This window comes from Petaurus breviceps, unplaced genomic scaffold (genome assembly GCF_028583685.1).
Source record: "Petaurus breviceps papuanus isolate PSGF00001 unplaced genomic scaffold, PetGlider_PUasm1.0 221, whole genome shotgun sequence".
Lineage (NCBI taxonomy): Eukaryota > Metazoa > Chordata > Mammalia > Diprotodontia > Petauridae > Petaurus > Petaurus breviceps.
Genome location: NW_027185877.1, coordinates 14,247,246 through 14,272,616, shown reverse-complemented (window position 1 = coordinate 14,272,616; position 25,371 = coordinate 14,247,246). Strand labels below are relative to the sequence as shown.

Genomic DNA, 25,371 nt, shown 5'->3' with positions numbered 1-25,371 from the left:
TTCTTTCTTTCTTTCTTTCTTTCTTTCTTTCTTTCTTCCTTTCTAAAAGCAATTGGGGTTAAGTAACTTGCTTAAGGTTACATGGCCAGTTATTTCTGGGTGTGGTGCTAAGTATCAGAGCCCGGATTCGATCCCAGGTCATCTCGACTCTGGGGCCGGTGCTCTTACTCACTGAGCCACCTGGCCGCCCCTAAGCAGGCTGATTTTCAAAGAGGCAAAGGAACTAGAGACCAAATTGCCAACATTTGCTGGATTATGGTGAAAGAGACACATCTACTTCTGTTTCATTTGCTACACTAAAGCCTTTGACTGTGTGGATCACAACAAAATGTGTCAAATTCTCAAAGAGATGGGAGTACTACTTCATCTTACTTGTCTCCTGAGGAAGGTGTATGTGGGCTAAGAAGCAGCAGTTAGAACTGAACATGGAACAGCTGGAAAAGTACAATGAGGGTATATATATTGTCATCTTATTTATTTAACTTATATGTAGGACACATCATATGAAATGTCAGGCTGGATGAATCCAAAACTGGAGTTAAGGTCACTGGGAGAAATATCAGTGCTCTTGGATATGTAGATGATAACATTCTGATGGCAGAAAGTGAAGAAGAATTAAGAAGCCTTTTGATGAGAGAAAAAGAGGAATGTAAAATCTGTCTTGAAGCTTAACTAAAAAACCAAAAAACAAAAAATCCTAAAATTCTGGCAACTGGTCCTATCATTTGGAAAATAGAGGGAGAAGAAATGGAAGCAGTATCAGATTTTATGCTCTTGGACCCAAAAATCACTGCAGACAGTGACTGCAGTCATGAAATGAAAAAATTCTTGTGACTCTGGAGGAGAAAGTGAGATTGACCTTGCACAGCTCTCCCTCCCTCAAATCAAAGTCAACTGCAAGTCATGTCATCATCTCCCTGATGTCATGGTCCTCTTTGAGAATGAAGGACAAACAACAACAACAACGACAAACCTAAGCTTTTAAACCTAGATTCTTTAGAATTATGCAGGTCTGCACTGTGGGCATAAAGGATTTCTTCCTCTCTAGCCAGAATGGGCGGTAGGAAGCAGTGAAATTGACCCTCCTGTGTTTCCCCTCAGCAGATGAAGTCAGTCAACTCTTCAACCACAGCAGAGGGATTTTCTTTCCTTCAAACAAAGCTTGTCTTCTCACTTCTCAGCTCAGTGTCAAGGTGCTAGGAAGGGAGAAGGAAGGCTCTAAGCTTTTCTCTTAGCTTTGTGTTCAGATCATCTTTTCTTCTGGTTCCACTTAACTTCTGTACTTTTTCCATCTGCAGTTCCCCTCCCTTCCCTTCCCCTCCCCTCTGCTCCCCTTCACTCCCCTCCCCTCCCCTTATCTTCCTTCCCTTCCCTTTCCTTTCCTCTCCTCATTTGACTTTACTTGCTATTCTTCAAAACTGGTGTGAACTTCTCCTGGTGTGAAATGATTCAGCTCTACCTTATGATAAGAAAGTCCAAAACTGTCTGTCAGATACAACACAAATTGCTATTCAATGGTCCCATAGTCTCCAAATAGTTCTTTGATTCAGTCTCCTAGAAACAAATTCAAAAGTCAAGAAAACATTAATGTGCAGATTAGCTGAAGGAAAACTAGTGTTTTTCCCTCTTAGATGCTTTCAAATAGGTCCTTTAAGTATATTTGTCTGAAAAGCTGTTTTTTCTCAGGTTCTCAGAACTTTCAACAAGCATGCCAATCTGATGGGTAAGTGGTAGAATTTGAGAGCTGCCTAATTTGCATTTCTTTAATCATTAGTGATTGGAGTATTTTTTCACATGGCTGTAATTGACTCATATTTCTTGCCTAGAGAACTGTCTAAGAATACTTATAAGTTGGGAAATGGCTCTTATTCTTATTATATTTAAATCAGTTCCTTGTATAGTTTGGAATTGAGACTTTTTAAATTTTTGGAATTGAGAATTTTTAAATGTTAGGTAATCAGTTATTTTGTCTTTTGTGACCCTTTCTATTTCTTGTTTGACCAAGAATTATTCCTTTATCCATAGATCCTAAAGGTAATTTCTTCCTTGTTTCCCTAATTTCATGTATGCATTTGGAGTGTATTTTATTATATGGTGTAAGAAGTTGATTTAAGCTTAATTCCTGCCATATTGCTTTCCAGTATTTTCAAATAGTTCTGACCCCAGTAGCTGGGGTCTTTGGGTTTATCAAATAATATCCTACTTCATTCTGGGCCACGTTCAGTTGTCCTGATCTATATCTGGCCATTAGACCTAGATGGCTCTAGAGGAGAAAGTAAGACTGGTGACTTTGTACAGCCCTCCCTCTTTCAAATCCAATTCATTGCAAGTCATGGCATCATCTTCCTGATGGCACAACCACAACCTGGAGGTAGTCTGAGTTGCCCTAATGGGGACCCAACTGGTCAATTACATTTGGGCAACTCAGCTGCTTCCCCCTCTCTCCTTTCCGTCCCCTACTTGGGGTATCATGCCCTTACCTGAGGTTGTTTGGTCTAAAGGAAGGCAAATTTTGATGGCTGAAAGCTACTTAGTTATCTTGGGGTTTGCTGGTTAGATTTCTTCCTTAAAGACCATGCCTTAAACCCAGTTCACTCTGGATCTCATTGATTGGCAAACAATAGGTCCCTGCCCAAACACCACTTAATAGTTATTTTTTATGCCCAGATGGCTCAGAATGAATGCAAATAGTAATTGTTTCTCTTTTGGCCAGCAACACTGAGGGACTTCCCCTCCCAGTTTGACTTTTTTTAAAAATTTAATTTAATTTAATTTTTAAAATTAATTTTTAAATTAAAAATGATCACACCTTGACTTACAGTCACATAGCTATTAAGTGTTTATGGCTGGATCTGAACTCAGGTCTTCCTGACTCCAGGCCTGTTTCTCTATCCACTTGCTCCTTAGTTGAATACATATGCTAAATATTCTGTAATTATTTGGAATAAAATTTATAATCCTATCTTTTCCTGTTTGAGTTTGTTGGTATTATGAAGAAATGCTAATGATTAGTGTGAATTTTTTTCATAGACTGAAACTTTTCTGCCATTAATAAATTTTAGATAAATTTTTAAAAATTGACACTCTAACCATGGGCAAAAAGTGAGAATTTTGTGTCCAGCCTATGAATATTCCCTTAATTTCTTTTTTTGTCTATTGTTATACGTAGGAGTTCTAGCACAATATCAAATAATGGTGGTAATAAAGGACAGTCTTGCTTTACCTCTACTCTTATAAGAGTATTTTATTCCCAATATATGTGTGTGGGATAACTTGCAGTGAAGTTTCCCCATTCTGAATATCATATATATATATATATATATATATATATATATATATATATATATATACACACACACACACACACACACACATTCTCATTACTTCCTTGTATTTTGTAACTAAGTTCAGTATTGTTTCCCCATATATATATATATGTAAGTTATTGTTTATTTCAAGGTAATGTAAGAGTTATGGATTGGATTAACTCTTGAGACCAAATTAGAGGTGTTTTTAGTTTGGGGAAAGGAATGGTAGTGTGAGAGGTAGCAAAAGGTTAAGTTTCTATAGAACTGCAAGAATTGCTGAAACAAGACTACTGATAAAAAGTACTAGACAGTAGCCTTGGGAAGAAGTTTGAGTTCCCAGTTCCCAGAGAACTCCTAGATAATACTAAAATGAAATAATGTAGATAAAAGGAACTGGCAGCAGCAGGTGGATTTGACCAATCAGAAAGCCTTGGGAAAGCCCAGATAAGGAGACATCTAGGTTGGACTGAAGGGGGTTCAGTATTCTGAAGTTGTTACTGTGCTTGTGTAGTGGACCTCATGTATTGTGTATGTTATCTAACAAGATTAGAGCCTCATTAGTAATAATTAGGTTAATGTTTGGGAGGGGTGGGTAACCCTTGCTTATTTTAACCCAGTTTCTGCTTCTGTACCTTGGCCTCCTCTCCCTGGATATTTTCCAGTGACTGGACCTCCCACTTCTCATGAGATTCTAATAAATCTTTCTACCTTCAGTTTGAGAGGTCTCTGAGTAGTAAATTTGGGTTGACTTAATTAAATTAAATTAAAACTCAAGCTTAATAGGTACCAAATTAAAAAAGAAATTTTTTTCTTGGTCTCTAGAGCAAGTGTGAGGTATTATGTGTGAAATAAACTACCTCCCCCCACCAAATAATAAGACAAAAGGCACAAAAATGAAAACTCTTCTGGTGATGGGGCAGAATTTTAAATAAATGAGTGTATTTTGTAGAAGAAGAAACCTAGAATTTTACTTTCAATCTTCAGTAACTAAGAGGGAGGTCTTCTCTGTATCCCACACACATGTAATACAATCTCTTGGTTTTAGAAAATCTTGATATGCTGAGGAACATTTATTTATTTATTTATTTTACACAAGTGAGTATTGTGTTTTGTCGAAAGCTGTTTCTGTATCTATTCACATAAACATAAGGTCTTTTGTCGTTTTTGTTATTAATATGATCTGTTTTGTTTATAGTTTTCTTAATGGTGACCTAACTCTGTATTCCTTGTATGAATCCAATCTAGTTATAGTGTATAATCTTTTTCATGTATTGCTGTAATATCTTTGCTAATATTTTTCTAAAAAATTTGTGCTGATAGTCATTAACAATATTTGTCTACTTTATTTTTCTGTTCTGTTGGTTCCTTGCTTAGACATTAAGGCCATATTTGTATCATAAAAAAAAAAATTTGGTATCTTTGAAAATGATTTGTGAAGTTTGGAATTATTCATTCTTTGAACTTTTGACAGATTTTTTTTTTGTAAAATCAGATGATCCCAGGGTTTTATTCTTTGAAAATTCATCTATGATTTGTTCGATTTCTTTTTTTGAGATCAAATTATTTGAATTCTCTATTTCCTCTTCTTTTAATATGAAAAATTTGTATTTTTATAAATATTCATCTATTTCATTGAATTTGTTGGTTATATTGGTATATGGCTGACAAAAAAGTTTCTACTGACTTCCCTTATTTCTTCACTTTCTGTAAATTCTTTTTCATTTTTGATACTGGTAATTCTGTTTCCCTCTTTCTTTAAAAAAAGTAAAATTAGCTAATGATTATCTATTTTTTAGTCTTTTTAAAAGCAGCTCATAGTCTTATTAATTTTTTTGATTTCACTTTTGTTAATCTCTTCTTTGATTTTTGGAATTTATATTTTGTTGTTTAATTAGTGTTTTAGAATTTGTTGACTCTGTAGGATTTTTTTAGATGCATGCTTAATTAATTGATCCAATATTTCTTACTTTTGTTAATGAAACTGTTAAGAAATAAAAATTGGGGCAGCCAGGTGGTGCAGTGAGTAAGAGCACCGGCCCCAGAGTCGGGATGACCTGGGATTGAATCTGGACTCAGATACTTAGTACCCAGAAATAACTGGCTGTGTAACCTTGAGCAAGTTACTTAACTTTAAATTTTAAACTTGAGCAAGTTACTTAACTTTAATCTTTAAAAAAAAAAGAGATAAATTTTTTTTCCCCCCGAGGACTGCTTTGGCTGCATCCACAAAATTTAGGTGTATTTTCTCATTCTTATCATTAACTGATGAAATTATTTGTTGTTTCTATGATTTTCTTGGATTCACAAATTCTTTAAGATTATTATTTAGTCCTCAATTAATTTTTAATCCTTTATTTAGTGACCCTTTATTGAATATAATTTTTATTGCATTGTGGTCAGTAAAGGATGCTTAATTTTCCTGCTTTGCTGCATTATTTTGTTAGATTTTATGCCCTTACGGATGGTTAGTTTTTATAAAGGTTTCATACAGTGGTCAGAAATGTGTGTCCTTCTCTATCCCCATTTAGTAACCAAGAAATTCATGTCAATTCAAGACAACACAAATTTATTAAGCACTTACTATGTTCCAGACGCTGTGCTAAGCCCTAGGGATACAAAGAAATGGGGGAAAAGAGGTGCTTTTCCCAAGGAGCTCACAGTGTAATGGAGGAGACAACATGCAAACAACTATCTACAAACAAGATATATACAGGATAAATTGGTAATAATCAATAGAAGAAAAGTACTAAGATTAAGAAAGACTTCTTGTGGGAGGTGAGACTTTAACTGACATTTGAAGGAATCCAGGAAACTAAGAGATCTAAATGAGAAAAAAAGAACAGTTCAGCTATGGAGAACAACTGGTGAAAATAGTCACAATTGGGAGATGGAGTGTTGTGTTTGAGGAACAACAAGGAAGCTAGTCCCATTGGATTGCAGAATAAGTGGGGGAGGGGGTGAAGGGAAGTAAGGTGTAAGAATACTAGAACTAGACTAGCACTAGACTTTGAAAGTAAAAGAATTTCATATTTTATCCTGAGGTGATGGAAACCATTGTAGTTTACTAAATAAAGGGATTGAGGAGGTGATATGATCAGACCTGAGCTTTAGGAATATCAATTTGAAAGCTGAATGGAGGATGGCCTACAATGGGGAGAGACTTAAAGCAAGGAGAGTAATCATCAAGCTATTGCAGTACTCCAGGCATGAATGATAAGAGCTTCCACCAGGGTGAGATCTATCATATTTAATTATTTTAAAATTCCACCCAGGTCCTTAACTTGTCTCAATTTTATTTATTTTTGGCTAGAAGGGTCTAGGTCTGAAGGGGTTACATTTGTGATCTTCAACTATTGTAGTTTTACTGTTTATTTTCCTTAAATATTTTGATGCCATTTCATTCCATATCATTCATTATGTTAGTAAATGATATTAATTTGTTTTCATTTCAGCATAATAGTTTTCCTGTTTAATATCCTTTAATAAAATATAGTTTTGCTCTTGCCTGATCTGAAATCATGATTGGTATCTCTGTTTTGTTGAGTTCAGCTCAAGTATAACAGATTTTAGTTCTGTGTGAATTCTTATGTTTCAAGATAATTTCTTTCTAATCATTCTACTATCTTCTTCCATTTATGGATGAATTCATTCCACTCACAGCTGTCATATTTAATTACATATTACCTCCCATCCTATTCTCTTATGCATTTTTCTTTCCTAGCTCCTTGTCCCTCCTTTCCAAAGAAATTTATGGTGAGAGTTGTGTGTACTCAGTGGTCTTTACTTGATACAATCTGCTTCTGTTCTTTTGTCTTTTTTCTCTTTCCTTCTCCTGTATCTCAGTAATAGGTTCTTATCTCTCCCCCCTCCTTTTCTTTTAGACTCCTCTTCATGATTCATGCCCATAGGTTAGAGTTTGTTTTCCTTAAGACTATTCACTCCCTGAATCTATTCTTCCTCTTATTGCATTTCCCCATTAATCCTGTTTCTTTATTGAGTTAAATGTATTTCTACACCAAACTGAGTGCTTGACTTTGCTTTGATTAGTAGATCAAAATGAAGTTGCTTTAATGTCTGCTCCCCACACTTGTTTCTACTTACTATATTTTTAGTCTACTTTCATACTCCAATTTTATGAAGTAAATAAGTTCCTTTATCCTTCTTCCTCCTTTTTTCCCTACTACATTCTTTCCTTACCCCACTTTCCTTTTTTTCTTTCAATATCATCAAAACATAACTAAACCATTCCCAGTCCCCTCTGTCTTAATCATATATTCCTCCTGATGACATTAGGGTTCTGGGGACATACTTGTTACCTCTCCCCTTATTAAAAAGTAAACACATCATCCTTCTGTGGTGTCTTCCAATTGCTCATACAATTTACTGTTTTATGTTTCTCTTGCCTGAGGGGTTTGCATTTCAAAGTTTCTGTTTAACTCTGATCCTTTTATCAGGAATGCTTGGAAGTCTTTTATTTCATCAAAAGTTTGTCTCCCCTCAACAGTAATACTCTTTTGCTGGGTCTGAATGGGGGTACACTGATATTTCAAACTATTAGAGCTTAATTGTCCATTTCTCTTTATAACAAGTAATTCTTGGTTTAAACCTATATCTTTTGTCTCTTGGATAACTTTATAAACTCTCTGCTCCTTTGCCATAGTAGCTGCCAAATCTTGTGGTTCTGATTGTACCTCTTTGTTATTTGAATGCTCCCTTTCTGAATGCCTACAGCATTTTCCCCCCGTTGATCTGAAAGCTCTGAATTTTTCCTGTTATTCCTGACAGTTTTCATTTGGGATTTTCTTTTATGAGGTGACTGGCATATTCTTCCAATTTTCACTTTGTTTTCGAGTTCTAATAGGACTGGGCAATTTTTATTTATGATATTTTGAATTTGAGATCTTTTGGTTTTTAGAAATCCCAATGTCTCTTAGAGTTTTTCTTCATTGGCTATTTCCCATATGAGCTCTTTTTGATATAAAGGACTGTAATAATAATGGAATTTAAAGATCCCCCTATATTGGCTTGGTTTTTATATTGATTATGTTAAAACCCAGAGCTTGTAAATCCCAATTGTGGGATGGACTTGTTGACATGAAAAGAGAGGGCTGAACTAGGAGGAGGTGGTGATGTGAATTTAGAGAGGCACAAGCAGAGAGAGAAACAGAAGAATTTTTTTGAAGCAGCATCATGGAGGCAAAGAGATGGAGAGGATTGCTGAAGGCCAGTTCGAACTGCCCAGGACTTTTTAGAGCTGCCACCCAGAGCTGCCAAGGACTGAGGAGACATGTCTGTCTGTTTTGATGTTGTTTTGCCAGATTTGTCCACTGGTGAAGGACAGTCCTGTTGTTGCAGAGGTGCTGGAACCTTGCTGCTGGTTCAGGGGTCCAGAGGCTGTTCTGCAGACAGAGAATGAATTGCATCCATTGGTGAAGGACAGTGCTGTTGTTGCAGACGTCCTGGAACCTTGCTGTTGGTTCAGAAGCCCTAAAGAAGGATTTTCTTGTTGTATGTTTACAGAAATCCTGGAAGAGGGTTTTGCTAATGTTTTTAGGGGTCCTAGGACTGTTCTGCAGACAGAGAATGAATTAATGAGGACATTGGCAATGTATTTTGTGGCCTTGCTAAGCTTTGTCTCCCCAGGAACAAAGATTGCTGAGAACTTGCCTTGGGTTAAGATGAAGAAAAGACCTCTCTTTGGGTATTAAATGCTGTGCTTAAGCTTGTTGTAAATCTGGGGCATATGGCCTATTTAGCTGTTATCCAAGGGTGGGAAACTTTTGACTTTTTTGTGCTCTGTGATTGACTAAATGAATGTACTGCCTAGGGGTGGAATAGTACTTAGAAGAGGGACTTTGTGATTGACTAAAGGAATGTAACATCCAGGGGTGGAGTAGTACTTGGAAATTATTGAATTACACTTGGTGAATGCTGTATTTTGAAAGCAGCAAGCACCCCAGCGTCCCCAGGGTGGCTGCCAGCACAGGTTCTTAGATCTGCTTTGCTAAAGGAAAGCAGCTCAAAAAGGGTTAACAAGCTTACTTTAATCAATCAAACACATATAGTTTACCTAGTTCAGGGGCAAAAGGTCAGCACCCCAAACTTCAGAATACACAGAGGTTACAAGCATAAGTTACAAGAACATTTCAGCAGACAGGCTTCCAAACTGTCCAACCATTACATATATCCATACCTAATAACAGTTACCAGAGAGGGAAGCATCAACATCTGGGTTTTCAAAGCTGGGGGGCTCTCAACAATGGCTGCCCAGAGTCTCATCTGGTCAAATCACACAACACTTCTTAAAGTGAGACCCAAAGAAAAGCCTCACATCAGGGATTATATAGACTTCTCCTGGCTCAGAGAATGTAACCACCCTCTTGACCCACTGCCTAATCACACAACATAAAGGTGTGGGCATTCCTGAAAACCAAGCCTCCTGCCACAGTCTCCATGTGACCACATTCAGCCTATTAGGAGGCAGAGTATATTTTCAAATCAAGGAAGGTTCTCAGAGTCTCTTAAGCCTATCAAAGGGCCTAGGGGCAGGGAAGATGTTTAAATTTGCATTTACATTACAAGGACCTTACATTTTCTTCTATTTTCCCCATTTTTTCACTTTAAAACATTTTTCTCATTATTTCATGGAATCATTGATTTCTACTTGCTTTATTCTAATATCAGGAACATTCTAATCTTAGATAAACTTTTGTACCATTTATAGTAATCTATTAGTTCCCCTTCCAAGTCTTTCTTTCAGAGTTTCAATTTCTTTTCCAGTTTTCTATAGAACTTTTATTCACTTATTATTTGCAAACTTTTCCTTCATTTCTTCCAGGAATCTAGTTGAGTTTGTGGTAATGCTGTGTTTTTCTTTGGGGCTTTGCTTGTAGATTTTGTGGAATTATTCTTTTCTTCTGGGTTTGTGTCTGGGGCAACCCTGGCTCCAGAAAATATCCTATTGTGGGAGTCTTTTTTGTTTGTTTACTCATTCTTTCAGCCTCACTTCCCAAATAGAAACTTTGTTTTAGAGTCAAGTTCTACTTGTTTCTGGAGATAATGAATGCTGGGGCCATGTAAGGTCTTAATCTGTATGATCTGAAGCTCTTCATTTGCTTTTTCCAGATTTGAGTGCTATATCCTTCAATTATCTCAAGAGTAGCTTAAGCCACAGAGCTGCAAACTTTGAGTAGTCCCTAAGTGATCTGATCTATTGCATGGTATGATATGATTTTCTGGTCTGAGCTTTACCAATTTGTCCCAGTTTGGGTCTGGGTAAAACAATTGCATGCTTGCCCTGGTTGGAGCTCTGATGGACCATTGCTGGCCTTAGTCCTTATCAGCTAACTGATAAGCTGTACAAGCTCAGGGCTTTTTCCTGGTTGTCACTCCCTGCCCTGGTCGTTCCAGTCCAGGTCTGTGGGCTAAGTCCATAATCATCTCTGGTGTCAGGTCACTGTGCCTTAATTTTAGATATTGTCAAGTAGCCTCTTTAACTGTAGAATCTGTGTGTCAGTTAAAGTTAGGAAAGGATTCCTCCCAACTGAAGAGTTGGTGAGGTGCTTTGAAGTGGAAAAGGGAGGCTTCAAAGAGACAGGAACAGTTTTCCTTTCCTGTTGTATCAGATAATGATTACTGCTGAAATTTTTTTCCAGGCTAGATGGTACAGTGTTCTTAGCTTTTGTTCTAAACCTTTGTTCAACTGATGTCAGCTAACTTTGTATATTTCATATTTTTACTCCATACTTTAAAAGGTATATTAAAAAATATTAAAGAAATAAAATAAGTCATATAATAAAACTAGTGTGTGTATAAGAATAGACTTCCTTGCTGAGGATTTATTTAACCGCCTCACATCATTCCTCCTGACAAGGAGCAAAACAGCTAGCCTCTTTGTCCCTTTGATGATTTTTCCCCTTAATTATTCCCAAACTTTCCCAAAACAGATCTGTATTTTTTAAAAATGAATTTACCTTGGGTAAGTCACTTTACTTTTCTGAAGTTTCCTCATCTGTAAAATGAGAGAATTGGACTAGATGATCTGAGGTCCCTTCCAGCTCTAAAATATGTGATCCTATAACTGAGGTCAATTATTGCATATTTTCCTTTCCCATTCTTGAGAATGTAAAAAAGGGAAAAAAGTAACAAATTTGCTTTTTCCTCCCTTGGGTAAACAGGAGGTTGAGAGAAATGCTCATTAATTGAAAAAAGAAAATTTAATTAAAAAAAAAAGAAATATATGGAATGTGTGCCTGAATTTTGGGTTTTCTCTGATGTCTTTTTAGCCTAAGAAATCATTCATCAATGTATATACCATGACTGAAGAAACTAGGAACAAAGGCTGAGGTTTTGTCAACATTGATACCAGGTAGGTGAGTAGAGATGGGGTGGGGGTTGTTTACTTTCTGACTCTCTGCATAACAACAGTGAAATTATTAGATGTCTTTCTGAGAATCTAGTCTAGGATGATTTTAGCTTGTGGCATCCATTAAAAGTGACCCTAATTTTCATCCTGAGATTGAAATTTAACATTTGGATATGTGTAGAGTTGATGCCTTTCTATCTGATTTACCAGTGCTTGGTCCTTTAAAAATTATATAGCCTCACAGTTTGCCAAATTGTTTCTGGCTGTTCTTTTTCCTAGTTCCTCTTCATGGTCACACCTAGAAACATGTGTAATCAAGAGATAAGTGGCTTTTAGGAAAGTTACAGTTTTTCCTCTTATATTCAAGAAAGAATATGATATTCAGAGATGGCTAGCTTCTCTGTGCAAAATTTGCCCTAAGACAAAACAATAGAAAGAACACAATTCATCAGTAAACAGTCACTGCATTTCTATGTGACTAACTGTGAAGGCTGCAATATTTTGCTAAACTTAGAGAAGTTAAAAGAAGAGGTCACCTCATAATAACCTTAAATATTACTCCAAAAAAACAAAATTGGCAACATGCTGGCTCAGGTTTCCTGTGAATCAGAAGTCTTCTTTGAAAACTGTAGCACGGCACTGGGGTTCTCTATTTGGGAAATTGTGCAACAAAAAAGTTACAGCTGGAAAAAATCTGCTCCCACGGATATCTACTTTCACTATAAAGAGCCAATCAGTCGGTGCTGTTTTCCATAACTTAATCTCCTTATCCAACATTGTTCTTTGTCTGGTTCTGAGCCAGGTGCTTGTTCTAAGTACTATAAATGCTGACAGGGCAATTGGGCAGTTTATATTTCCACCGAAAGTCTACCAAGAAGGAAATTTTGAGTCACTTGTCTCTATGATTTCATCAGTACAGGGAATTTCCAGTGGGGAAACTTCCTTTACCAATTCAAGTTATAGTTTTAAAGAGTTATCTGAGGCACTGAGAGTTAAGTGTGTAAGAGTAATTAGAGGTATTAGAGGTAAGACTTGAACACACGTCTTCCTGGCTTTGAGGTCATCTCTACATTGTTTCTTGTTACTAGTATAATGTTCACAATATTACAAAGTATTCCTGTCTTCAAGATAAACTGTGTGATCATGGACAAGTCACTTTACCACTCTAGCTCAGTTTCCTCATCTGCAAAAGAGGGGGTTGGTTTGAGATCTCTTCCAACCTTAAATATGTCATCTTGTGATCCTCTGACCTTAAGGCCAGCTGCTGAATATTCTTCTTTCATGTTCTAGAAAAGTGATATCAAACATGATTAAAAATAGAAGCTTTGTCTGCATATTGACTGAGAAAAACCACAAATACATCTGTGTTGTTTATATTTTTATTTATTGTGTTAAATATTTCCCAATTTACATTTTAATATAGCTTAGGCTGTACTTGGGAGAGACTGCTTATGGTCTCTGGGAGCAAGTTTGACACCTTTATTCTAGAAACCATGGAAAGGAAAAATGTCACCTTCTGATGTGACCCATTCATTTCTGAATTATTGTGATAGTTTTTCTTTTGTTTCCTTTGTTGTTTAATTCTGATTCTGAGTTTCTTGAGAATTCTCCTCAGTCTACATATGTGCAATCTCCACACACAAGTCATTTCAACACAATAATACAAACTCAACAAATATCAAACACCAACTATGTGCAAGGTACTATGTTGATATTTTGGAATCTTTCAAGGTACTTGAAATTTGGTAGAGAGGCAAAGATGTATGCAAATAGTGAAACAAGGGAGAATGTGTGATAATTAAAAGGAAAATTCCAGGCTAAGTATTCTATATTGATATACCAGCTAGCTAGTAGGTAGCAAGTCATAGTGGAAAGAGAATACTGAGAAGGCTGAGAATCAGAAAAATTTTGGTTTTGCCAGTGTTGTGTGACTTTGGGTAAGTCATTGACCCCATTTGAATCTCAGTGTCAGGGTCCTCCCACAACAACTGACTACCAGGTATCAACAAATCTTGACATAGGCACATCCAAGAGATTAGTGAAAGGTTCAGAAGATGTTATCAATGGTGTAGCTGTAACTCCTTTTAGGACATGGAGTCCTTACCTTCTAACTTTTTGGTATAGTCTATTCTTAAACTACAAGCAATTTATAGCACAGACTAGGGCAGATTTTCCCAAGGGACATACATAACATAGGAGAACACCAACACAGACACACAGGAAAAGGCTCCTAGACAACCAGACTCCCCAGAGCTGTGTTGCTCTGCCACAAAAAGGTCTTACCTGGCTATTTAGCAGTTTTTTCTTCCAAAACACACACAACTGCTTAATCACCACAGTATAATGGACCAGCTTAAACCAGCCCAGAAACCTGGGCTTTCCCTGCTTTTATCTAATGCCTACAGGAAGCCACAGAGTGGAAGGAAGGCTGGTACCCTCATTAAGGGCTATTGGCATCAGTTACTATATTTCTGCCCCACACATCAACTGCCCTGCCTATGCATACTTTACTTAAGAACATTCAACTTAACTCAATTCAATGAAGGAGATAATGGTAGTATTCAGCTTCCTCGTCTTTAAAATGAGTTATACAGAATAATTTCTCACGTCCCATTCAGGCCCTGATATTCTAAGAGTTTATTTAACCTGGTCCAAATAACATAATGCCTTAACCCAGTTAAAATATACCAAGATTATATAATTTTTGCTGAACTACTTTTCCCTCTCTTTTTATTTTTTATTACAAGGGATTTCTTGTTGGGTAGGGATGTAGGGAGCGGCATATTTGGAAGTAAAGGTGAAGTATAAATGAAAATCTCAGTAAAAATTTTAAAATGCTCTTAGATCTTATCTCCTTATAATACTAACTTGTTCACATTAACCATCAGTATGTTTTCTGTTTGTAGACCAAGAATTATTCATTCTTAAATACGGTTAGGCCATAGAATGAAAGCTCCTTAAGGGTAGTGACTATATCCTATTTTAATTTTGCATATTAATTATTAATTAATTAAATATTAGCCCCTGTTGATGTTTAATAAATGTTGAATTGATTTGAATATACATATACTTAGGAAAATTAACTTAGTGATTGAGCATGCCTCTGATCCCTGTTACCTCCATCCTTTTTTGCTTCTCTGCTTGTGTGTGTGTGCATATAATATCATGACAACTTCCCCTCCAGTGAAATTTGTGATCATCCTGCAAAATTACTTTGAATATATTTCATGTGAACATCTTGTAAACCCCACCCTCTACCCTCCAGTAGACTGTAAACTCCTTGAGGGTAGGGATTGTTTTGTTTTAGTCTTTCTACATTACTAGAACAGTACCTAGTACATTGCTAAATAAAATGCTTCTCAAATTTAACTACCTTGGACATTAGCAAGTGCTTTCTAGATGAAGTTAATATGAAGATCAATTTTTACTTTCCAATAAGTTTTGTCTGTGTTTTCTTGTGTAAGTTTGTTTTTTCTTTCACTTACATGGTTCTAATGACCAGGGCAGTTTCAACTTTGAAAGTTCACTTTGGCAGTGCTTCCTTTGGCTTTTTCCTTGAGTGTTTCCCAAAAGAAAGAAATTTCTAACTGTTCTTCTGCTGCAGGTAAAGAATGTGGCAACCCTGGTAGTGATAATTAAAGCCAGCAATAATTTGGCTGACCTACCTAGTCACTAAATTGTCTGGCAGAGCTCTCTGGGACCTTGCAAGATGGGTTTTTGTCTCTACATAGATGGGGTTTGGGAAACCTGTAGGATTACAAATCAATAGATAATAACTGTTAGTTTGCTTTGCCTAAAAGTGAATGTTTCTCATATAGATTTGTGAGGCAGTTTCAAAAGTTTTGGCAGATATTAATTAATTAATTAATTTTGGTTTTTTTGGAGGACAGTTGGGGTTAAGTAACTTGCTCAAGGTTACTTTTTTTGTGTGGGTGTTAAGTGTCTGAGGCTGGAACCGAACTTGGGTCCTCCTGATTCCGGGGCTGGTGCTTTATTCACTGCACCACCTAGCCACCCTCCCCCTTTTTTTTAGATATTTTTTAAAAAGTCATGTAGAATAGGCTCTTTCCTTACTTTACGGTTTTTAGAATCACCAAATTCAAGTCTTCAAGATACATCTAATCCATTCCCTTCCACCTAAATCATCTAGACAGATGGTAATTATCATTTCATCTTTGTGAAGATAGTCCATCTTTTAACCTTACCCACAGGAGCATTACACTCAGGACACTTGAGGAGAGAGGAACTAACTCTAGCCTGGGTACTTTATCCATTATTTCCAGTGTCTTAAGGTTTTGTCCCTGGTATTGAGGTTAAATAGGCTTCCAGGAAGAAGGACAACATTAAGAAATCATTGTGAGTGTGAGCAAGGAGGAAGTATAATAATGTGACTTTAGCGGAACCATAGAATCTGATAAAGAGTTATTTGACATAGTCCAGAGGAATGACTAGGAGTGATCACCCACCTAGGACAACAGCTTGGTGACCTGAAATGCCAACCAATGAGTGAGTTGGGAGCATAAGACTCAATCCTCATTTTCTTTCCCTTCTCCCTTCTGAGAGAAAAAAACCAACAACCAGATTTTCCTGTCATTAGTCAATCTATCCATTTCCTGATTTCAATGTCCTGTCAGGTATTTAGTCTGATAGTTGGAAGCTTACTTTTTTTCCTAAGTATTTTCATTCATTTCTAAGCCAGTTAAAATGTGATATTACTTGTTGACCAAACAAATCCAAGATGTTTAGTGTGCTATTTCTTTAATACACAGACAATAATAATAGCTAACATTTATATAGTACTTATTATGTGCTAGGCATTTTACAATTGTTATCTCATTTGATCTTCACATATTATCCCCATTTTAGAGATGAGGAAACTGAGGCAGACTGAGGTTAAGTGACTTGCACAGGGTCACACAATTAGTGCCCAAGGCTAGATTTGAACTCAGGGTCTTCCTGACTCCAGTCTACTGGCCACCTAGCTGCCTAGATCTAGATAAGGAGAGAGGAGGAATTTCCCCTTTCAAAGACTGGTACTCAGCAAAACTAGAGTAGGAATAGAATCATATAGAGATATACAAGCAGAAGAGGGGCCTTTAAAAAAAATAAACTGTTTAGAAAAATAAACCTTTTTAAAAATATAAGCCTTACAGACTATATATAGAAAAATATCCTTAGAATTATTTTCTATCCCTTTTTTTAAACCTAGAAAAAGAGCCACAGCTGTGATGTGGGGACAGCTTTGGGTAGCAGCTCTCTCCCTCTCTCTGCCCCCATCAGCTCTCTCTCCCCACCCCCACCCTCATCCTCATTTCCAATGCTAGCCTCTCGAGGAAGGGATGTGAGTGAGGATCTTAAGTCTGCCACTTGCCTAGATGAAGGGCTTTGAGAGCACACTAGCAGCTACTATAGTGACACTATTGTAACAGGATACTGGAGACAATGTCTGCTGCCAGACAGGCTTTCAACATACCTCCCTAGTTAAACTCCTGGAGAATTTCTTCAGACACTAAACCATAACATAGCCAGTGATGTGCTGGTAAATGTTTAACAACTGGGTCTCTTAAAAGAAAATATACACATGACAATTTTGTAATGTGCTTAACTTCAGTCTGCAATTATCAGCATTATTAGCAGTTCTCCATCACTTTCTTAAGTCCTAGATAATCAACAGTATAATAATTGAATCCCTGATTGTAGCACTTGCTGATTTCTGGGGCAAAATACTCGCACCAAAAATTTAGCTTTTGAGAGTCCATCTGAGCTGCCTTCAGCACACCAGTGACCATTGTTCTTTCTGTTCCTAATGGAGCAGTCTGCATGACAACTTATCAGAGCTGTGACAGAGGAATGCCTGTCATGGATGGGTTGTTATATAAAGGACAGCTCATAACTGTAGAATATTAGATTTTTAAATCCCCTAATGACTTTCTCCTGTTTATCATATTGTAGGCCTAAATTATTCAACCCTTAAATTTAAGCACAATCATATAATTCTGGAATGAGGATGGTTGTGACAAAGGGAGCTAACCTGATAAATTTGACAGACATACTAGGAAAAGATCTCAAATTATATTAATATAGAAAATAAAACTCAAAGTAGAAAATGATACTCAGTGAAACTAAGCAAAAAAAATAATCCTATCATTAGTTATTCACCCTTCTGAAGAGTCATTTAATAAAAAGATGTGAAAGAGGAAAATTATAACAGTCCTGTAAATTTGTCTAATGAGAAAACAACTTTTGGCACCCCCTCCTCTTAGAATGGTGAATGTGTTAACATCCTTTTGTCTTAGTAAAATCTGATAGTAACCTGTAAAATTATATTGAAGCCTTAGATTACATGATGTAAAACAGAAAGTGTTAGACCATTCACTCAAAGAAAAGCATTTTTCTCCCACTGTTGGAGTCCTCAAAATGATGCTTCACAGCCAGTGTTTAACTCTGGATTACCTCCACCTTGGTTTCATAAGATCATAGGTTTAGTAGTAAAATAGACTTTAAAACTATCTAGTACAGCTAGAGATAAAGCCATGGAGACTGTATCCAAATTGATTAGGTAATAAAGTGGAAGACCCAAAGTTTGAACCCAAGATCTCTGATTCTAAACCTAGCATTCCTAAAATACTTTTGCAAGAAATCACATCCTTTGGTTCCTCACTACTATATGGCAATATTTCTGGATCAGAATCCTGGGACTAATGCTGGTCTTTCCCCTCTGTTTGATCCCGGGCAATTGACTGAAATTCACTGACTTACAGTTTTATCATTTGTAAAATGATAGATTTGATGACTTCTGAGGTACCTTCCAGTTCTAAATTCATGATGAACCTATGGCCTCTCTAACCAACTTTTCTCAGTGGTGGTTTCAGATCTTCACTTCTGTCTCCAAAATCCCTACATCTCCATCTCATCAGATTTTCTTGTCTTCTATTTTATTGAGAAAATGGGGCCCCCCTTGTTATGAATTCTCTTACCTTGTATCTCAAAACTACTCTACCTATTAAACCGTTTTTTTCCTCCTTTCCTCTTGATTTGAGGAAGAAGTGACTGGCTTCCTTGCTAAGATCAGCCATGTCTATTTGTACCTTCAATCCCATCCTCTCCTGTCTCTTCTAAAAGTTTGTTCCATTGAACATTCCTTCCTGCCCTATCCCTTACTCCCATTCTCATCTTCAGTCTTTCTCCTTTCTTTTCCTACCTTTTTGACCACTTTCAGTCCTATTTACTAGATCTGTTCCCTCCTGTTCCCTAATCAGAGATAGATGATCTCTCAGGTCAGGGGCCTTGAAGTCACATATGGCCCTCTAGGTTCTCAAGTGTGACTCTTTGACTGAATCCAAACTTCACAGAACAAATCCCCTTAAAAAAAGGATTTCTTTTCTTCTATTCATTCTTTTGATTTTGACGCCTCATAGAGTCATTAGCTTCTACTTGCCCAATTATAATTTTTAAAAAATTGCTTTCTTCAGTTAGCTTTTGTATCTCCTTTCCCATTTGGTCAGTTTTACTTTTTAAGGAGCTGTTTTCTCCAATTAGGTTTTGTACCTCCTTATTCATTTGGTCAATTTTACTTTTTAAGGAGTTGTTCTCTTCGGTGAATTTTTTCATCCATTTTGTCAATCATATTTTTAAAGGAATTGATCAATTTTTCTTCTACCTCTTTAATTTGACTTTTAAAAACCTTCTTGAGCTTTTCCAAGAATGCTTTCTGGACTTGAGACGAGTCTATATTCCCTTTTGAGGTTTTAGATGTGGGTATAGTGTTAATGCTGTCCTCTTCTGAATTTGTTTTGATTTTCCCTGTCCCCATAGTAAGAATCTATGGTCTTTGCTTTTCTAGGATGCTTTTTGCTCATTGTGATTGCCTTTTTACTGGCTTTTAAAGTGGACCTCTGCTTCTGGGGCATAAGGGGTTCTGTCTCATGCTTCTTGAGTTGGGGGTTAGAGGCCTGGTTACTGGCTTTGTGTGCTGTGGCCTCTGGTTCTGGCAGCCAAAAGCTATATAATGTTGCAGCTTACCTGGTGCTGAGCGGGAAATGACTGGTATGTACTGAGGCCAGGTGAGGTCTTTTTTTGTTTCTGTGGGGTTACACTGAAGCTCACAGCATGAGGTGTGGGGGAGGGGTGTTCTGGCCATGGGAGGTCTCCTCCTCCCCAAAGGCTGTACTAGAGCATTGATAGGCTCAATCTCTGGACACCCTTCTGTGCTGGTGTCTGCCAATTCCGCTGGCTGTGCAAAGGCATGCCTGGGGTCCTGTGTAGGACTGTGCTTTTCTCTCACCCAGTTTTGACAGAACTCCCCCATTCTGCCTTGAGAGGTCTGGGAGCTGCCACTGTTGCCGGCGATGGGGTCTGCTCTGGCCTTGCAATGGTCAAGTCTTGCAATGGTCATGTGCTGGACTGTGCTCCTCTCCCAGGCTGCTGCAACAGATCGTTCCTGTCGACCCTCCAGGCTGTCTTGGGCTAGAAATTCGCCGCACTCTATCTCCTTGTGGATTCTGTTGCTCTAGAATTTGTTCAGATTCACTTTTTAGAGGTATCTGGAGTTTTGGGAGAGCTCAAGTGAGTCACTACTTTCACTCCACCATCTTGACTCCACCCAATAAAAGGATTCGTTCTTTAAAACTTGGACTCAGTCAAAAGGCTGCACCCAAGACCTAGAAGGCCACATGGGACTTTGAGGCCCCACTCCTGTCCCAGGCTCTGTCCTGTGGTTTTTCTTTTCTACCTATGCTGTCTTGGAGACCTGATCAGCTATGATGAATTCAAGTATCATCTCTATGCAGAAGCCTTCCAAACCTATATAAACAAAGTTATTTTTTCTCCAGAACTCTTCTAGATTTACTTTATATCATTCTCCCTTACAAACCCAACACTTACATCAAACTAGGTTTCAGTTTTCCCCCACACTCTATCTGTTGATTCAATGCATTTACACAAAACATCCCCCATGCTTGGAATGTACTTTATCTCTCAGAATTCTTTTCTTCCTTCAACTCACATGCCACCTCCATGAAATCTACCCTCAATTCCCCAGTTTTCTAGTGCTCTCTGCCTTCTTGATTTTCCTTGTACTAAACTTATTTGGGTACATGTTATATTTTTCTAACACAAGGTTCTTTTTTTTTTTTTTGCTTTTTGGAGGGGAAAAGGTAGGGCAATTGGGCTTAAGTGACTGTGTTAAGTGTCTGAGGTCGGATTGAACTCAAGTCCTCCTGACTCCAGGGCTGGTGGACCATCATAGTGTGAGGACCCTTGTGAGTTGGTGGATATCTGAAGACCACACAAGTCACTGTACCCTCTCCTGCTGTGCCATCTAGTTGCCCCACCATAGGGATTCTTAAAATGTTATTCATTAACTTTAAAATAAAGCTTTGATAACACTTTCAATATAATTGTTTTCCTTTGTAACCCCACGAATTTTATAACATTATTCTACATTACCAAAGGTGTCCATGAACAAAGGGGTAATGACTCCTGTTCTAGTAAAATGTCATCTCCTTGAGGGCAGGGCTGTCTCATTTTAATCTTTATATTCTCTATGCCTAATACAGTGTTCTATTAAATGTTGTGATAGTAATGGCATTTAAAGATTCCCCTGTATTGGCTTGGTTTTCAAACTGATTGTGTTAAAACCCAGAGCTTGTTAATCCCACCTGTGGGATGGACTTGTTGAAGTGAAAAGAAAGTGCTGAACTGGGAGGAGCTGGTGACTTAGATCTGGAGAGACACAGGAGAGAGGCAGAAGAACTTTTTGGACCAGCACCCTTGTGGAGGCAGAGAGAGACTGAGAGGATTGCTGAGGGCCACTTTGAATTGCCCTGGACTTTTGAGACCTGCCCCCGGAGCTGCCAAGGACTGAGGAGACATGGCTGTTTTGCTGGTACGTTGTCTGTTTTGATGTTGTTTTGCCAGATTTGTCCACTGGTGAAAGACAGTCCTGTTGTTGAAGAAGTCCTGGAACCTGGCTGTTGGTTAAGAGCTACTGTCCTAAGTGAGTTAAGAGAGTGAATACTGTCCACTGGTGAAGGACAGTGCTGTTGTTGCAGGGGTCTGGGAACCTTTCTGTTGGTTCAGAAACCCTGAAGAAGGATTTTCTTGTTTTATGTTTACAGAAATCCTGGGAGAGGGTTTTGCTAATGTTTTCAGGGGTCCTAGGACTGTTCTGTAGACAGAGGATGAATTAATGAAGAGACTGGCAATGTATCTTGTGGCCTTGCTAAGCTTTGTCTCCCCAGGAACAAAGATTTCTGAGAACTTGCCTCCTGTCAAGATGAAGAAAAGATCTCCATTTGGGTATTAAGTGCTGTGCTTAAACTTGTTGTAACTCTGGGGTAGATTCAATTGTGATCCAGGGGTGGGGAACTTTTGACCTTTTTGTGTTCTATGATTGAACAAATGAATGTACTTTACTTATGATTGGAAACTAATCTCCATTTGAGAAGAGGGGCTTTGTGATGGACTAAATGAAGGTATAGCCTAGGGGTGGAGTAGTATTTAGAACAGGGACTTTGTAATTGATTGAATGAATGTAAGGTCCTGGGGTGGGGTAGTACTTGGAGATTATTTAATCACACTTAGTAAATGCTGTATTTTGAATGATGTCATATTTTGATCTTCTCTGTTCTTAATTTGTCACTGAATAAAATGGAGAGCACCTATGCTGGTATTTTGAACCTTGGGAAGTTGCCTTTCCTTGGCATTACATTACAAATGTTTGTTAAATGGAATTGATTTCATAGTGGCTGTAGTAAAAAAAAAAAATAATCACTTGGTAGCCATATTCTGGGAATGATTCTTTTTGTATTGAAGTTGGAATTCAGATACTCTCTCAATCTGCACAACAGAACTTAAAACCTTTTCAGATTAATAGGACCTGCCACTGGTACATTTAAGGGGGATTAGGAGGTGTCTAGGTTAAAAAAAAGGCTCCAGCACCCACTGATGATGCTACTACTCCACTTCTGCTTAGATGCTAACATCATATTAGCTTTGTTTTTTAATTTTTTTTTAAAGCAATTGGGGTTAAGTAACTTGCTCAAGGTTACACACCCAGGTGTTTCTGGGTGGGTGCTAAGTGTCTGAGCCTGGGATTCGATCTTCAGGTCTTCTCAACACTGGAGCCAGTGCTCTTACTCGCTGTGCTACCTGGCCGCCCTGATCATATTAGCTTTTACATAGAAATGTTTACTTCAAAACATATAAACACAAATTTACAAACTTACTCCCCCATGGGAGGCATAATTCCTCTCTTCACCAACCACCCTGGCTTCTCAGGGCTTCTCTGCTTGATTGGCTGGCTGCAGCCTCTCACCTGGAATCCTAACTCAAAGGATGAACTCCCAGGCTTCCATCCGTGAGGTCCCAGGTCCTGCGGGCCTTCTGGGAATCACTATGTGCACTTGAACTTGGAAAAAACAAATGACACAGAACAGAGACAAAAATGCTCCAGACCCATTTCTTGGAGATGATATGGAAGAGAGGGAGAACAAGGGAAAGAAGGTTTTCTAGTCTCACTGTTCATGGCACATGTAGTGTGTCTTTATACTCTGGAGGAAGCAGAAATGAGCAAACAGGAAAGAGAGAGAAAAAGAAAGAGAAGGACTGGCTCAGTTTGATCAATTTTAAAGATATCTCTTGTTCTGGTTATACAGCCAATCAAAGGAGGCTACCCTCATTCATTTAATAGGGGATATAGAGTCGTCTCCATATTCAGTGATCTGGGCATTCCCTCAGGACAAGTCTCTTACCTTCTTACTGGCATAACTACTAGAAATCCCAGAGTAACCTACAAATTGTAATGAGGTACTATAGTGGGAATTTAGCGTAGTGAGATATAACCCACCATAATCTTTGCTTCTCTGTTAAAAGGGTATTGTAGGACCAAGATTGCCTCATTTTTTCATGATAGCTTTTTCTTAAAAGTCAACAAAACTCTCCTTTGGGGGGGCAGAGTCAAGATGGCAGAGTAGAAGCAGGACCTCCCCGCAGCTCTGGCTTCCACCTTCCCCAATCCATGTAAAAAGGGGACTCTGAAAAAACTTTGGAGCTGCAGAACCCACAAAATGACACAGAGAAGCTAACCTCCCACTGAGGACAGCTCGGCAGTCTGGCAGGAATCGGCCAGTGCAGAGCTCTGGGAGCCCAGCCCAGCCCCAGGAGGCTTTAGCCCCAGGGTGGGCCTGACCAGCCACCAACCGGGCCTCCAGATCAGCAGCAGCTGTGGTGGTTTCCATAATTATCAACACATAGATGCGAAGGACAAAGTGAGAGGTCAGTGTAGTGTGGACTTTGGGACCCAGTAAGTGGGAGTGCGTAAGTGGGAGTGAGCACCACGTGGCAGCTTAAGCTCCTGGCCTGTGGAGTGTAGGGGGACCAAGCACCAGTCTGAGGGGTAATCGCTCTTGCTTTAACCTTCTTGGATCTGGATTGCAGTCTAGGATGGAGGTCCTGGGGAGTGTGTCCAGCTTGCCAGAGCTTGTGGAGACCTCAGAGAGGGCACCCATCTAATACCTCTGGCAGCTGAAAACCTCCCAGCATTTGGGACGAAAGCTCCCCTGTCTGGTGGCAGAGTCCTACTGTGGCAAAAAGCCCAGGGGTCAAGTGACTGAGGGGTGACATGACCAGGCAAAGGAAACAAAGCAGACAGAAGATTCCAACATTAGACTCCTATTTTGGGGACAAAAAGGAGCAAAAAACTCCTGCACCAAAAGCTTCAAAGGAAAATACGAGCTGGGTACAGGCCATAGAGGACCTCAAGAAGCAGATAAGAGAAGTGGAGGAAAAATTGGGAAGAGAAATGAGAACAATGCAAGAAAATTATGAAATGAGAGTCAACAGCCTGACTGAGGAAAATCACACCTTAAAAAACAGACTAACTCAAATGGCAAAAGAGGCTCAAAAAGGCAATGAGGAGAAGAATGCCTTAAAAAGTTGAATTTGCCAGATGGAAAAAGAATCTCAAAAGCTCAATGAGGAGAATCATTGCTTCAGAATTAGATTGGAGCAAATGGAAGCTAATGACTTTATGAGAAATCAAGATGGTGTTAAACAGATCCAAACAAATGAAAGAATAGAAGACAAAGTGAAATATCTCATGGGAAAAACCACTGACCTGGAAAATATATCCAGGAGAGATAATTTCAAAATTGTTGGACTACCTGAAAGCCATGAATAAAGTAAGAACCTAGAAATCATCCTCCAGGAAGTTCTCAAAGAAAACTGCCCTGATGTCAAAATAGAGGTTGAAAGAATCCACTGATCACCTCCTGAAAAAGATCCCAAAAAGAAAACTTCTAGGAATATTATAGCCAGGTTCCAAAATTCCCAGATTAAGGAGAGAATATTAGAAGCAGCCAGGAAGAAACAATTTGAATATTGTAGAAACACAATCAGGATTACCCAGGATCTGGCAGCTTCTACACTGAGGAATCGAAGGGCTTGGAATGTGATATTCTGGAGGTCAAAGGAGCTGGGATTAAAACCAAAAGTCACCTTTTACCCAGCAAAACTGAATATCATGTTTCAGGGGAAAACATGGTAATTCAGTGGAATAGAGGACTTTCGAGCATTCTTGCTGAAAATAACCAGAGTTGAATAGAAAATTTGACATCCAGATATAAGAAGCAAGAGAAGCATAAGAAGGTAAACAGGGAAAAGAAATCATAAGGAACTTATCAAAGTAGAACTATTAAC

General features: G+C 38.2%; 1 pseudogene; it reads right to left on the bottom strand.

Annotated features, from left to right (window-relative positions):
• Positions 1 to 25,371, bottom strand: part of LOC138166361 (protein DBF4 homolog A-like) — a 94,134-nt pseudogene that overhangs the window by 57,508 nt on the left and 11,255 nt on the right.